General features: G+C 42.8%; 1 protein-coding gene and 1 pseudogene across 1 annotated transcript in view; one reads left to right on the top strand and one right to left on the bottom strand.

Moving 5' to 3' along the window:
- Window positions 1–12,131, top strand: part of LOC110027649 (afadin- and alpha-actinin-binding protein) — a gene marked incomplete at its 5' end in the record, with an annotated part of 42,670 nt that overhangs the window by 12,404 nt on the left and 18,135 nt on the right. The window lies entirely within an intron of this gene.
- On the bottom strand, window positions 4,796–5,530 carry LOC110027637 (annotated as a pseudogene).

The following is a 12,131-nucleotide window of genomic DNA, read 5'->3' as shown; positions in this document are numbered from 1 at the left end:
ATGGGGGCGTTGGACTGCCAATCATCTGAGGAGGTTTGAGCCAACTCCCGCTAGACTTATGTCGGTGAAGGATATTATATCATATTGTTCATCAAATGTCTGGATCTTGATGTTATATGATAGGACATCTTTCTGCTCTATCTTCAGTGTGTCTTTATCATCAACATCGTACGCCCCAAAACGACTACTTGTGACCCTGCTTGATGGTTTCACGTATAACAAAAAGCTATACGTGGACACTTATACATCGGACATAAGCATCGAAAACCGAACCAAGAAGCAAGGAAGAGAAAAGAACAAAATGGGGTGAGAGAGAGAAGAGACTGATTCACACAAAACATCGAAAAGAACGAAGGATGAATCAACCCTCAAAGCTCGTGACAAAAAGATTTGAAAATGAAGACCCGAAAATCCCCGAATCAATCCGAAATGGGTATCACCTCCAATTTCGCAAATGGATCAACCAAAATAAATTCTTTCCAAACCACATTTCAAACCAGTCGAAACAAGTCCAAACCAATGCCACGATTACATACGTAGCCCCACAACACTTATGCATTTACATATTCAATCTCTAAACTTAAATAGTGCATTTACATCATCCAAATCTTTCACATTGGATAAAAAAATGCCACCATCAGAGCCTCATAACTGCAACTCAAAGGAAGCCCAAAGAAGAACTAAAATCCCAACTCAATTAACATAACCCACACAACCTCAAATTTTACTTAGGGTCAATATAGGGTCAACCTCGTCAAAGCTTCAAAAAATCTCATGAATAAAACGATCAAGTTCTTATTTCCAAAAAGTGAACTCCTCGAAGTTTCCAAATTCTCACACAAGTATCACATGTAAACCTTTTCCAAAGCCCAAGGCCGGATCTCCAATTTCCAATAATTTTATATGTTTTGTATCATGAAATTGAAAGACAACCAATTTTCAAATAGTTTTATAACCTCCAAAATGACAACTAAAAATTTTTTTGCCAAAACATCGCCAAAAGATGCATTTAAAAGCCCTCAAAACTACAGTCATTTCAACCCATAAAAACGGCATTTCGAAAAGCTCAAAATGAACCCAATTCAACCCACAAAACACATTTTTTAAAAGCTCTAAATTAAAACCAATTCAGCCTCTAAAATATGTTTGTTAAAATGTTCTAAATAGCTTGTCAAAATCAGACCATGCGCATAAGAATTGAGTGGTATGTGCGTAAAAGAAGACAGAAGTTATTAGATGCTAACATCATCGAAAGAATTAAATCCCATCAATTCAAATCTAACCTTTCTTTTGAGTTGAAACTCATGTTTTGGGTCCAACAAACCAAAGCAAGGAAATAAATACCTCCAAAAATTTTAGAGTCTAGCTTCACCGAATCATGAAAATTTCTGAATAATATGCAAGTAGATGAGAATCATATGGTGCGTGAGCTAGCAAATTAGTATATGGAATCTTCGTATAAAATGTCGATTAGCAATTACAACTTGCATTATGAATACATAAGTTCAAGCCTAAAGCTTCGGAATGTCACCCAAATCAACAATCATGCAAAGAGATGAAATGACATAAACCATCTTAAAAACTGTCAACTTAAATATAGCTGCAAACAACACCAAAACATTCTTAAAATCAGCAAGTTTGTTAAACCAAAATACAACATTTAACTCTTCCCAAGAAGATGGATACACATAGTTAAAGGAGCGTTTAAAGCCCTTTCAAAGCAGCCCTTGAATATCCTTCCAAAAAAAAAAAGAAAGTGATTCCAGAAAAGCAGAGAACCCATTATTGATATACCTATGTGATCCCTCCAACCCCAAGGAAGGTATAGCATGCCATTCAAAACCTCCACCTAAAATCCAATACTAAAACCATATGTATTTGATGCCATTTTCAATAAAACGAGAAATTGCAGAGCTTGTAACAATAAGGGAGGGAAAAGAGATGCTAATAGGCTGGCTGGTTAAACCTTGCCACAAAAAGAACTTCCAACAAACAAGCATACCAAGACATTAAGCAAAGGGTTTATACCTCAGTGGTGAAACAAATAACTAAGCGAGAGTACCGAGTGAACCAGCAGGTAGGCCGAGAAACCCAGCCAAAATGTCGAGCAAACAAGGAGCTCAAGCAAACCAAAAATCCGGCAGCACCTCCCCCTTCTCCAAGAGTTTCGGCCAACCCTCGAACTCCTCTACACAAAGATGTTCACTTCTCTACTCAAGCCCAAATGAATCCGGGGTAAACCTTCCCCCAAGATGTTTCAGCCCTCCTTCCCCTTCAAACTTTACCCAAGAGAAGACAAAGCCCTCACAATGCCTCAAAGACACACACAGAATGAAGAAGAAAAAAAAGGCAGTACCTCCCCCCACTCACGGTAAAATTTGGCCAGCCCCAGGAACTCCCCAAAATGGGATTTATATAGCCAGGGAAGAGGAGACGTGTTTCCTGCACTCACCTGGGCGGTGAGCCGAGCAGAGAGAAGCGACAAGAGTCGAGCGGGAGGGGGGAAATGACGACAGCGGCGTAGCTTTGTCGCAGAGGAGCAGCTCGCGTGGCACGGCGTGGAAGAAGACGACAAGAATCGCAGAGGCGTGGGAGGGGAAAGCCGGAGCGCGACTGGAGTAGGTGAAGACAGAGCGTGTGGTGACAGGGAACAACCTTTAGGCAGAGCGACAGGCGTACGAGGAGGGGACCTCGGGTCGATTTCTCGCGACGAAGATCTTCGGCTGAGGCGAATGCGGGAGGAAGAGACGGACGCGGAAGGAAGAGGCGGACGGGCTAGGGCTCGGGGGCGAACCATTTGGGGATCGGGTGCGTGAGTTAGGGATTTAGGGCTTAAAGAGGGAAAGAAATAATTTGGTTTATATAAATTTAATATATATATATATATACATATATATTAAATCATATGTGATTTATTCACGCGCGGCGACGTAATAAAATGGATGTCCTCTACAGGCAAAATCGACTTTCCGGACGTGCCGGTGCAGTCCGTTTTGTCATCTGGGGTCGTTCGGACTACGTCGTCGACAATCGGGTCAAAAACGCGTCAAAATTCAAATTTCACAAAATTTCGACCCGCGATTGATGTTTTTAAAAGGTTTATTCGAGCCTTCGACAGGTAATAGTGCAAGCGATGTGAATTGTGACGATTGGACGTGTCGACTCTCCGAATTGCAAAATTTATGCGCGCGGGAGTGCGAATTGTGCAAAAGACCACCATAAGGCTTAAAAGGTCCTATAAGAATTCTTTTTGGGTTTTCTCATGCCAGTTTCACCCTTCTAAGTGCTAGAAGTTGACACCACACACGCGAAACCACAAAAGAGTACAGAAGTGGGTTAAATTACTAAAATGAGGCGGGTCTCATTTCTAAGGTTCTAAGATAGTCAAAGGGAGATCCCTAAGGCTAGATCCTAAACCCTAAGAGGAGGACTAGACCTCACCAAAAATGAGGTCAAGAAATGGACCCCCAATAGGTGGGGTGTGCCGGACGAGCACACCGCGCGTATTGGTGTTGACCGAAAAGATCAACAAAACCAATACGAAAGTCTAGACCATGATACCTAGAACAAAGCGTAGAAATGAGTGATAAAAACATATCCGTTGGGGATTAGAAGACGAATTTCAGACAATCGAGTTTCAGGTGTAAATTTCGAATTCGTGTTAGAATTTGGTTTGTGTTTGATTTAGTGCTGAAAAGGGAGTAGAGCGGAGGCCTACGGTCCCGAGGGAGTAGAACGGAGGTCTACGATCCCGAGGGAGTAGAACACAGGTCTACGATCCCGGAGGGTATATCGGTGGGAGTAAAGCACAAGCCTACGATCCCGAAAGAGTAGAACACATGTCTACGATCCCGGAGTATATTGATGGGAGTAGGGCACAGACCTACGGTCCCGAGGGAGTAGAACACAGGTCTACGATCCCGGAGGGTATATCGGTGGGAGTAAAGCACAAGCCTACGATCCCGAAAGAGTAGAACACATGTCTACGATCCCGGAGTATATTGATGGGAGTAGGGCACAGACCTACGGTCCCGAGGGAGTAGAACACAGGTTTACGATCCCGGAGTATATCGGTGGGAGTAAGGCACAGGCCTACGGTCCCGAGGGAGTAGAACACAGGTCTACGATGCCGGAGTATATCGGTGGGAGTATGGCAGAGGCCTACGGTCCCGAAAGAGGAAACGTGAGTAGTGATTGTGAGGATTGCGGACGATTTTGTGAAGGGAGAAAGATGCGGAACGTATGTGAAGAATGCAGAATGTGAATGAAACGTGCAGGATTCTATGAAGTGAGGAAAACGTGAATGATTTTGTTACCATTTTTTTATCATTTTCATTGCATGGATTTTATTATCATGATATATATATTTTTTTAGTTTTGAGTATATATGTTTTTTTAGTTTTGAGATTTTTTTACTTATATAATTAAATTTTCTTCATATCGTTATTTATTCGTTATAGATTAAAACCACAGTGTGGTCATGCGACTTCTCATCATACACACAAAAAGGCCACTCAAAAATATGTTGAAATTCAAAAAAAGCTTCATTGAATCTTCTTCCAAATCATGTAATACAACTGATCACATGCTGGAACTGCCCAAAACAGCATGCTGAGTACATTCATGTAAGAACCGTAGTATCACATATCATATCACTTCTGTTCTGATGTCGTACAAAAAGGAAGCAAATATATGTCCATCTTTCGATGTCAGCTCGTGATCAAGCTAACATTCTAAGCCACGCTTCGGGGTAGAAGTCCTTTCGCGTATACTTAGAGGTACAACCATCTCACAACTAGTACGGGCGTAGTTACTCCAATTCTAAATCTGGCTGAAACCCGTGTGACACCTTACTATCGTCCATCCTTCTCAAAGTAATAGAAACTCTGCGTTGCGGCACTCCTGGGATGCAATGTTTCGCCAAGTCTGCTCCGTTTCCTTTCAAGATCAAAACTGAACCCACTGGCAGCGGAATCTTGACCGATCCTCTGAACTCTCCAGGTCCCACAATGTCAATTTCTCTTCCAAATAGAATGTTGTTTTTGCTCATGAAGGACACTGTACAAAAAGGCCTGACAAAGTCGTGGTGATCTTTGTGGGGCGAAATGCAGTCTCCCTCCTCATAGATATTAATAATACAACTATTCGGGATACAATCTGCAGGCAGTATGCTCCACCTTACCATTCTTTTGATCATCTTTTTTATCTCGGAAGGCAAAGGATCCACCTCGTCGTATCTCAAGATACCCGGGGGATTCCCTAGCCTATCCCTCGTGAAGTTATAGCAGCAACCACCTTGAATTGTAATTCGTCCCTTGCCTCTCATCCATTTCTGAGGTTCTGAGTACATTTTCTTCATCAATAATCCAGCACGACCTCTGTCTCGCAGGTCAAACACACAGTCCAGAATTCTTCTCTCATCCTTTTCAGAGAAAACTCTTGTATGCAATTTCAGACCCTCCAAGATGTTGACAGACTTTCCTCGGATCTCCTCGTAGAATTCAAATTCATGTTTTCTGACTCTGCTCATTCTTTCAAGCTCGATTGCAGGAATCCTTTGTACGCTCCCCTATCCCGCACTGCAGCGTCACAACAAAACTTGGGACGTATGGCTCGACTTCCGGATGTTCGACATTTCTCAATATCATACTCGCAGCGGTGTATTCTTCGATTGTCTCGTAGCGCTCCAGGCGTAGAACATTACACTCGGGGCATTCTGTAAATGCCCCGGCTGCTGACGTCCGCTTAGGGATCTCTACATTACACATCAGACATCCCGAACAAAGCTCGTCGGGGACCTCTGACTGTGTAGACTCCACACCAAACCCTCCCCCCCGCCCCCGGCGACCGGCGGACTAGTGGAAGTCTCTCTTAGGCTATGGTCGTAGACCCTCTCCTCAGGAATCAGGGTAAGTGTTGTTTCTACCTCACTTTCGTTCTAAATTTCTATTAAACAAAATGGAAATTTGAATTTGCACTTATAAGTTCCTCACTTTCGTTCTAAATTTCACCAATTTAAGTTAAAAAAAAAATGTTTGCACTTTTATAATTCTAAAATTTACTTAATGATGCTCTCTTATTCTTGTTCGTTTTGGATTTCAGTGCGCTGATGTTTTCCTGTCTTTTTGCAGGAAAATGTCAGGTCTGAAGCTGATCTTCTCTTTTAAAGACGGCTTAAATCTCGCACTGAATAAAAAAAAGACAGCTCAGGGTGGCGTGGTGAACTTTGACTTGGACTACAGTCAGGTCAACGATGAATACGAGGGTCCTCTAATGGACATCGTCAGCCGTCGGGAGACAGAGGGGTTACATTCACTATTTAAAATTGGTGTCAGGGAAGACTCCTCACCGAAGAGGTAGAAAGTGGAAAAGATACAGTATCCGATAGAAGGGACTAGTCAGTTGCAGTCGATGATCATCACACCGACGGGAGGCTTGGTCGTCGGTGCTTTTGCTAGTAGAGTTCCTGACGCGCCACTAAGAATGACACAACGTCGAAATGCCAACCGCCGCAAACACAGAGCCTTCGTTCTCCCGGAAAGAAGACGTACAAGGGAGGCAGACACAACACTTACCCCGATTTATGAGGAGAGGGTTTACGACCATAGCCTAAGAGAGACTTCCACTAGTCCGCTGGTCGCCAGAGGCGAGGTAGGGTTTGGTGTGGAGTCTATACAGTCAGAGATCCCCGACGAGCTTTGCCCGGGATTGCCCGGGATGTCCGTAGAGATCCTGAGGCGGACGTCAGCAGCCGGGGCATTTACAGAATGCCCCGAGTGTAATGTTCTACGCCTGGAGCGCTACGGGACGTTCGAAAAATACACCGCTGCGAGTATGATACTGAGAAATGTCGAACATCCGGAAGTCGAGCCGTACTTTCCAAGGTTTGCTGAGACGCCGCAGTTCTGAATAGAGGAGCAGCCCCTACACGTACAAAGGATTCCTGCAATCGAGCTTGAAAGAATGAGCAGAGTCAGAAAACAGGAATTTAAATTCTACGAGGAGATCCGAGGAAAGTCTGTCAACATCTTGGAGGGTCTGGAATTACATACAAGTGTTTTCTCTGAAAGGGATGAGAGAAGAATTCTGGACTGAGTGTTTGACCTGCGAGGCAGAGGTCGTGCTGGATTATTGATGAAGAAAACGTACTCAGAACCTCAGAAATGTATGAGAGACAAGGGACGGAATTCAATGCGGTTGCTGCTATAACTTCACGAGGGATATGTTAGGGAATCCCCCGGGTATCTTGAGATACGACGAGGTGGATCCTTTGCCTTCCGAGATAAAAAAGATGATAAAAAAAATGGTAAGGTGGAGCATACTGCCTGCAGATTGTATCCCGAATAATTGTATTATTAATATTTATGAGGAGGGAGATTGCATTCCGCCCCATATAGATCACCACGACTTTGTCAGGTCTTTCTGTACAGTGTCCTTTATGAGCAAGAGCAACATTCTATTTGGAAGATTCTATTTCTATTTGGAAGAGAAATTGACATTGTGGGACCTGGAGAGTTCAGAGGATCGGTCGAGATTCCGCTGTCAGTGGGTTCGGTTTTGATCTTGAAACCAGGAGTGCCGCGTCGCAGAGTTTCTGTTACTTTGAGAAGGATGGACGATAGCAAGGTGCCACACGGGTTTCAGCCAGATTTAGAATTGGAGGGACTACGCCCGTACTAGTTATGAGATGACTGTACCTCTAAGTATACACGAAAGGACTCTTATCCCGAAGTGTGGCTTAGAAGGTTAGCTTGATCACGAGCTGGCATTGAAAGATGGACAAATATTTGCTTCCTTTTTGTATGACATCAGAACAGAAGTGATATGATATATGATATTACGGTTCTTACATGAATGTACTCAGCATGCTGCTTTGGGCAGTAACAGCATGTGATCTACATGATTTGGAAGAAGATTCAATGAAGCTTGTTTTGAATTTCAACATGTTTTTGAGTGGCCTTTTTGTGCGTATGATGAGAAGCCGCATGACCACACGGTGGTTCTAATCTATAACGAATAAAGAACGATATGAAGAAAATTTAATTATATAAGTAAAAAAATTCCAAAACTAGAAAAAATATATATCATGATAATAAAATCCATGCAATGGAAATGATAAAAAAATGGTAACGAAATCATTCACGTTTCCCTCACGTTTTACATCCTCACTTCATAGAATCCTGCACGTTTCATTCACATTCTGCATTCTTCACATACGTTCCGCATCTTTCTCCCTTCACAAAATCGTCCGCGATCCTCACAATCACTACTCACGTTTCCTCTTTCGAGACCGTAGGCCTCTGCCCTACTTCCACCGATATACTCCGGCATCGTAGACCTGTGTTCTACTCCCTCGGGACCGTAGGCCTGTGCCCTACACTCCCACCGATATACGATATACTCCGGGATCGTAAACCTGTGTTCTACTCCCTCGGGACCGTAGGCCTGTGCCCTACTCCCATCAATATACTCCGGGATCGTAGACATGTGTTCTACTCTTTCGGGATCGTAGGCTTGTGCTTTACTCCCACCGATATACCCTCCGGGATCGTAGACCTGTGTTCTACTCCCTCGGGACCGTAGGCCTGTGCCCTACTCCCATCGATATACTCCGGGATCGTAGACCTGTGTTCTACTCCCTCGGGACCGTAGGCCTGTGCCCTACTCCCATCGATATACTCCGGGATGTAGACCTGTGTTCTACTCCCTCGGGACCGTAGGCCTCCGCCCTACTCCCACCAATATACTCCGGGATCGTAGACCTCCGTTCTACTCCCTCGGGATCGTAGGTTTCCGCCCTACTCCCTTTTCAGCACTAAATCAAATACAAACCAAATTCCAACACGAATTTGAAATCTACACCTGAAACTCGATAGTTTGAAATCCGTCTTCTAATCCTAGCGGATATGTTTTTGTCACTCATTTCTACACTTTGTTCTAGGTATGATGGCCTAGACTTTCGTATTGGTTTCATTGATCTTTTCGGTCAACACCAAGACGCGCGGTGTGCTCGTTCGGCACAGCACACCTATTGGGGGTCCATCTCATTTTTGGTGAGGTCTAGTCCTCTTAGGATTTAGGATCTAGCCTTAGGGATCTCCCTTTGACTATCTTAGAACCTTAGAAATGGGACCCGTCTCGTTTTAGAAATTCAACCCACTTCTGTACTCTTTTGTGGTTTCGCATGTGTGGTGTCAACTTCTAGCACTTAGAAGGGTGAAACCGGCATGAGAAAACCCAAAACGAATTCTTATAGGACCTTTTAATCCTTAGGGTGACCTTCTGCATAATTTGCACTCACGCGCGCACAAACTTCGCAATTCGGAGAGTCGACACGTCCAATCGCCACAATTCACATCGCTTGCACTGTTACCTGTCGAAGTCTCGAATAAACCTTTTGAAACGATCGATCGCGAGTCGAAATTTTGTGAAATTTGAATTTTGACGCTTTTTTGACCCGATTGTCGATGACGTCGTCCGAGCGCATGACAAAACGGACTGCACCGGCACGTTCGTAACGTCGATTTTGCTTAGGGATGACACCCATTTTGTTACGTCGTCGCGCGTGAATAAATCTCATATGATTTTAGACCTCTGACGACAAATTGGACTACGCCAACGCGTCCGGGACACCTATATTGCCATATTTTCGACACGAGAAAATTGGCACGCAAATCGATGAATTCGTCAAAACGAGTTCCGGTGGCGAAACGAACCTCTCCAACGCGTCCGGAACTTCAAAATTATCTAAAAATGATATCAATTTTTGCTATGTTTTGGTGCGTGGGTGAAACACAAATTAAAATTTTATTTTTCAAAATATTAAATATTTCCTTAAATCATATTCATATTTAACCTAACCTTATTTAGGTTCTCACCCGCTTGCTTAAACCCGATTAGAACACTCCATTCGCTCAATCGAAGCCTGGCTCGTCGCTCGTGCCCTAACTCCCGCATCTCCTCTGTCATTCGCGAATAAGCCCTAGCTCCCCCATCTCCCTCTCGTTCGCTGGCAATCCAGGCGAATCCCTATGGGCCGAACCAAATCTTCCCCAATTCGCATCCTGAATCGCGAATCTCCACTGTCCTCTTACTAGCCGAACTCCTCTCCTCCCTTGGCCGAAGTTTTGGCCCCCCCACTGAACCCCTGTCTAAAAGCTTCCACGCCGTGCCACGCGAGCTGCTCCTCTGCGACAAAGCTACGCCGCTGTCGTCATCTCCCCCCCTGCCCCCCGCGACTCACGCGAGGTTTGTCGCTTCTCTTGGCTCGGCTCACCGCCCAGGTAAGTGACGGGAAACACATCTCCTCTTCCCTGGCTTTATAAACCCCACTTGGGGAGGAGTTCGGGGGTTGGTTGAAAATTTTTGGAGAGGGTGGAGGTGCTGCCAAAATTTTCTTTAAATATCTTTGGTTCGATTTTCCTTATTCTGTTCATCTCTTGTATGCTTGAGACATTTTGGAAATGATGTGGAGAAGATTTGTGGAAGTTTTGGGGCTGAAATTTCGGTGGAGCTTGCTTCCTTTCTGGAACTGTCGTTTTGGGGTTTCTTGCTTTTCTCGTTTCTGATTTAGTGATTAGTTGAGGTAAGCACCTTATAATTTTCCTCTTCTTCGGCAGTTTAGTTATGGCGAGCTTCATACCATGGGAATCATTCTTCTTATTCTTTACATAACTATGAACTCCCTTGCAAAAAATCTGGATGAACTCGTGCATTTAATGCTAGATCTTTGGATGTTTGCATGTATATGATTCATGGCTTGTTTTTTTTTTTTAGGAACCATAACTTCTAAAAAAAAAAAAGATACAGAAAGGGTAGATATGTGTGAATCGGAATTTGGATAAAGGATAGACTAATCATATTATAATTTGGGGATTTGTATTTATGTTGCTTACACTTTTGTGTTATTCCTGTATGGGCGCTCGTTTTCATTTATGTAGGAAGCTCAGCTTCTTTTACATCAACGGGGTTGGAGGGGTCACATAGGTATATGAATAATGGGTTCTCTGCTTTTCTAGAATCACTTTTTTTTTTTTTGGAAGGATATTCAGGGGCTGCTTTGAAAGGGTTTTAAACGTTCCTTTAACTATGTGTATCCATCTTCTTGGGAAGAGTTAAATGTTGTATTTTGGTTTAACAAACTTGCTGATTTTAAGAATGTTTTGGTGTTGTTTGCAGCTATATTTAAGTTGACAGTTTTTAAGATGGTTTATGTCATTTCATCTCTTTGCATGATTGTTGATTTGGGTGACATTCCGAAGCTTTAGGCTTGAACTTATGTATTCATAATGCAAGTTGTAATTGCTAATCGACATTTTATACGAAGATTCCATATACTAATTTGCTAGCTCACGCACAATATGATTTTCATTTACTTGCATATTATTCAGAAATTTTCATAGTTCGTTGAAGCTAGACTCTAAAATTTTTGGAGGTATTTATTTCCTTGCTTTGGTTTGTTGGACCCAAAACATGAGTTTCAATTCAAAAGGAAGGTTAGATTTGAATTGATGGGATTTAATTCTTTCAATGATGTTTGCATCTAATAACTTCTGCCTTCTTTTACGCACATACCAATCAATTGTTATGCGCATGGTCTGATTTTGGCAAGCTATTTAGAACATTTTAAAAAACATATTTTAGGGGCTGAATTGGTTTTAGTTTAGAGCTTTTAAAAAATGCGTTTTGTGGGCTGAATTGTGTTCAGTTTTGAGCTTTTCGAAATGTCGTTTTTATGGGCTGAAATGACTGTAGTTTTGAGGGCTTTTAAATGCATCTTTTGGCGATATTTTGGCAAAGTTTTTTTAGCTGTCGTTTTGGAGGTGATAAGACTATTTGGAAATTTGTTTTCTTTCAATTTCATGATACGAAACATATAAAATTATTGGAAATTGGAGGTGCCGCCTTGAGCTTTGGAAAAGGTTTACATGTGATACTTGTGTGAGAATTTGGAAATTTCGAGGAGTTCACTTTTTGGAAATAAGAACTTGATCGTTTTATTCATGAGATTTTTTGAAGCTTTGACGAGGTTGACCCTATGTAAAATTTGAGGTTGTGTGGGTTATTTTAATTGAGTTGGGATTTTAGTTGGCCTTCTTTGGGCTTCCTTTGAGTTGCAGTTATGAGGCTCT

Source organism: Phalaenopsis equestris, unplaced genomic scaffold, assembly GCF_001263595.1.
Source record: "Phalaenopsis equestris unplaced genomic scaffold, ASM126359v1 Scaffold000434, whole genome shotgun sequence".
Taxonomy (NCBI): domain Eukaryota; kingdom Viridiplantae; phylum Streptophyta; class Magnoliopsida; order Asparagales; family Orchidaceae; genus Phalaenopsis; species Phalaenopsis equestris.
Note: the sequence above shows the minus strand (reverse complement) of the source record. Positions and strands in the feature narration are given on the sequence as shown.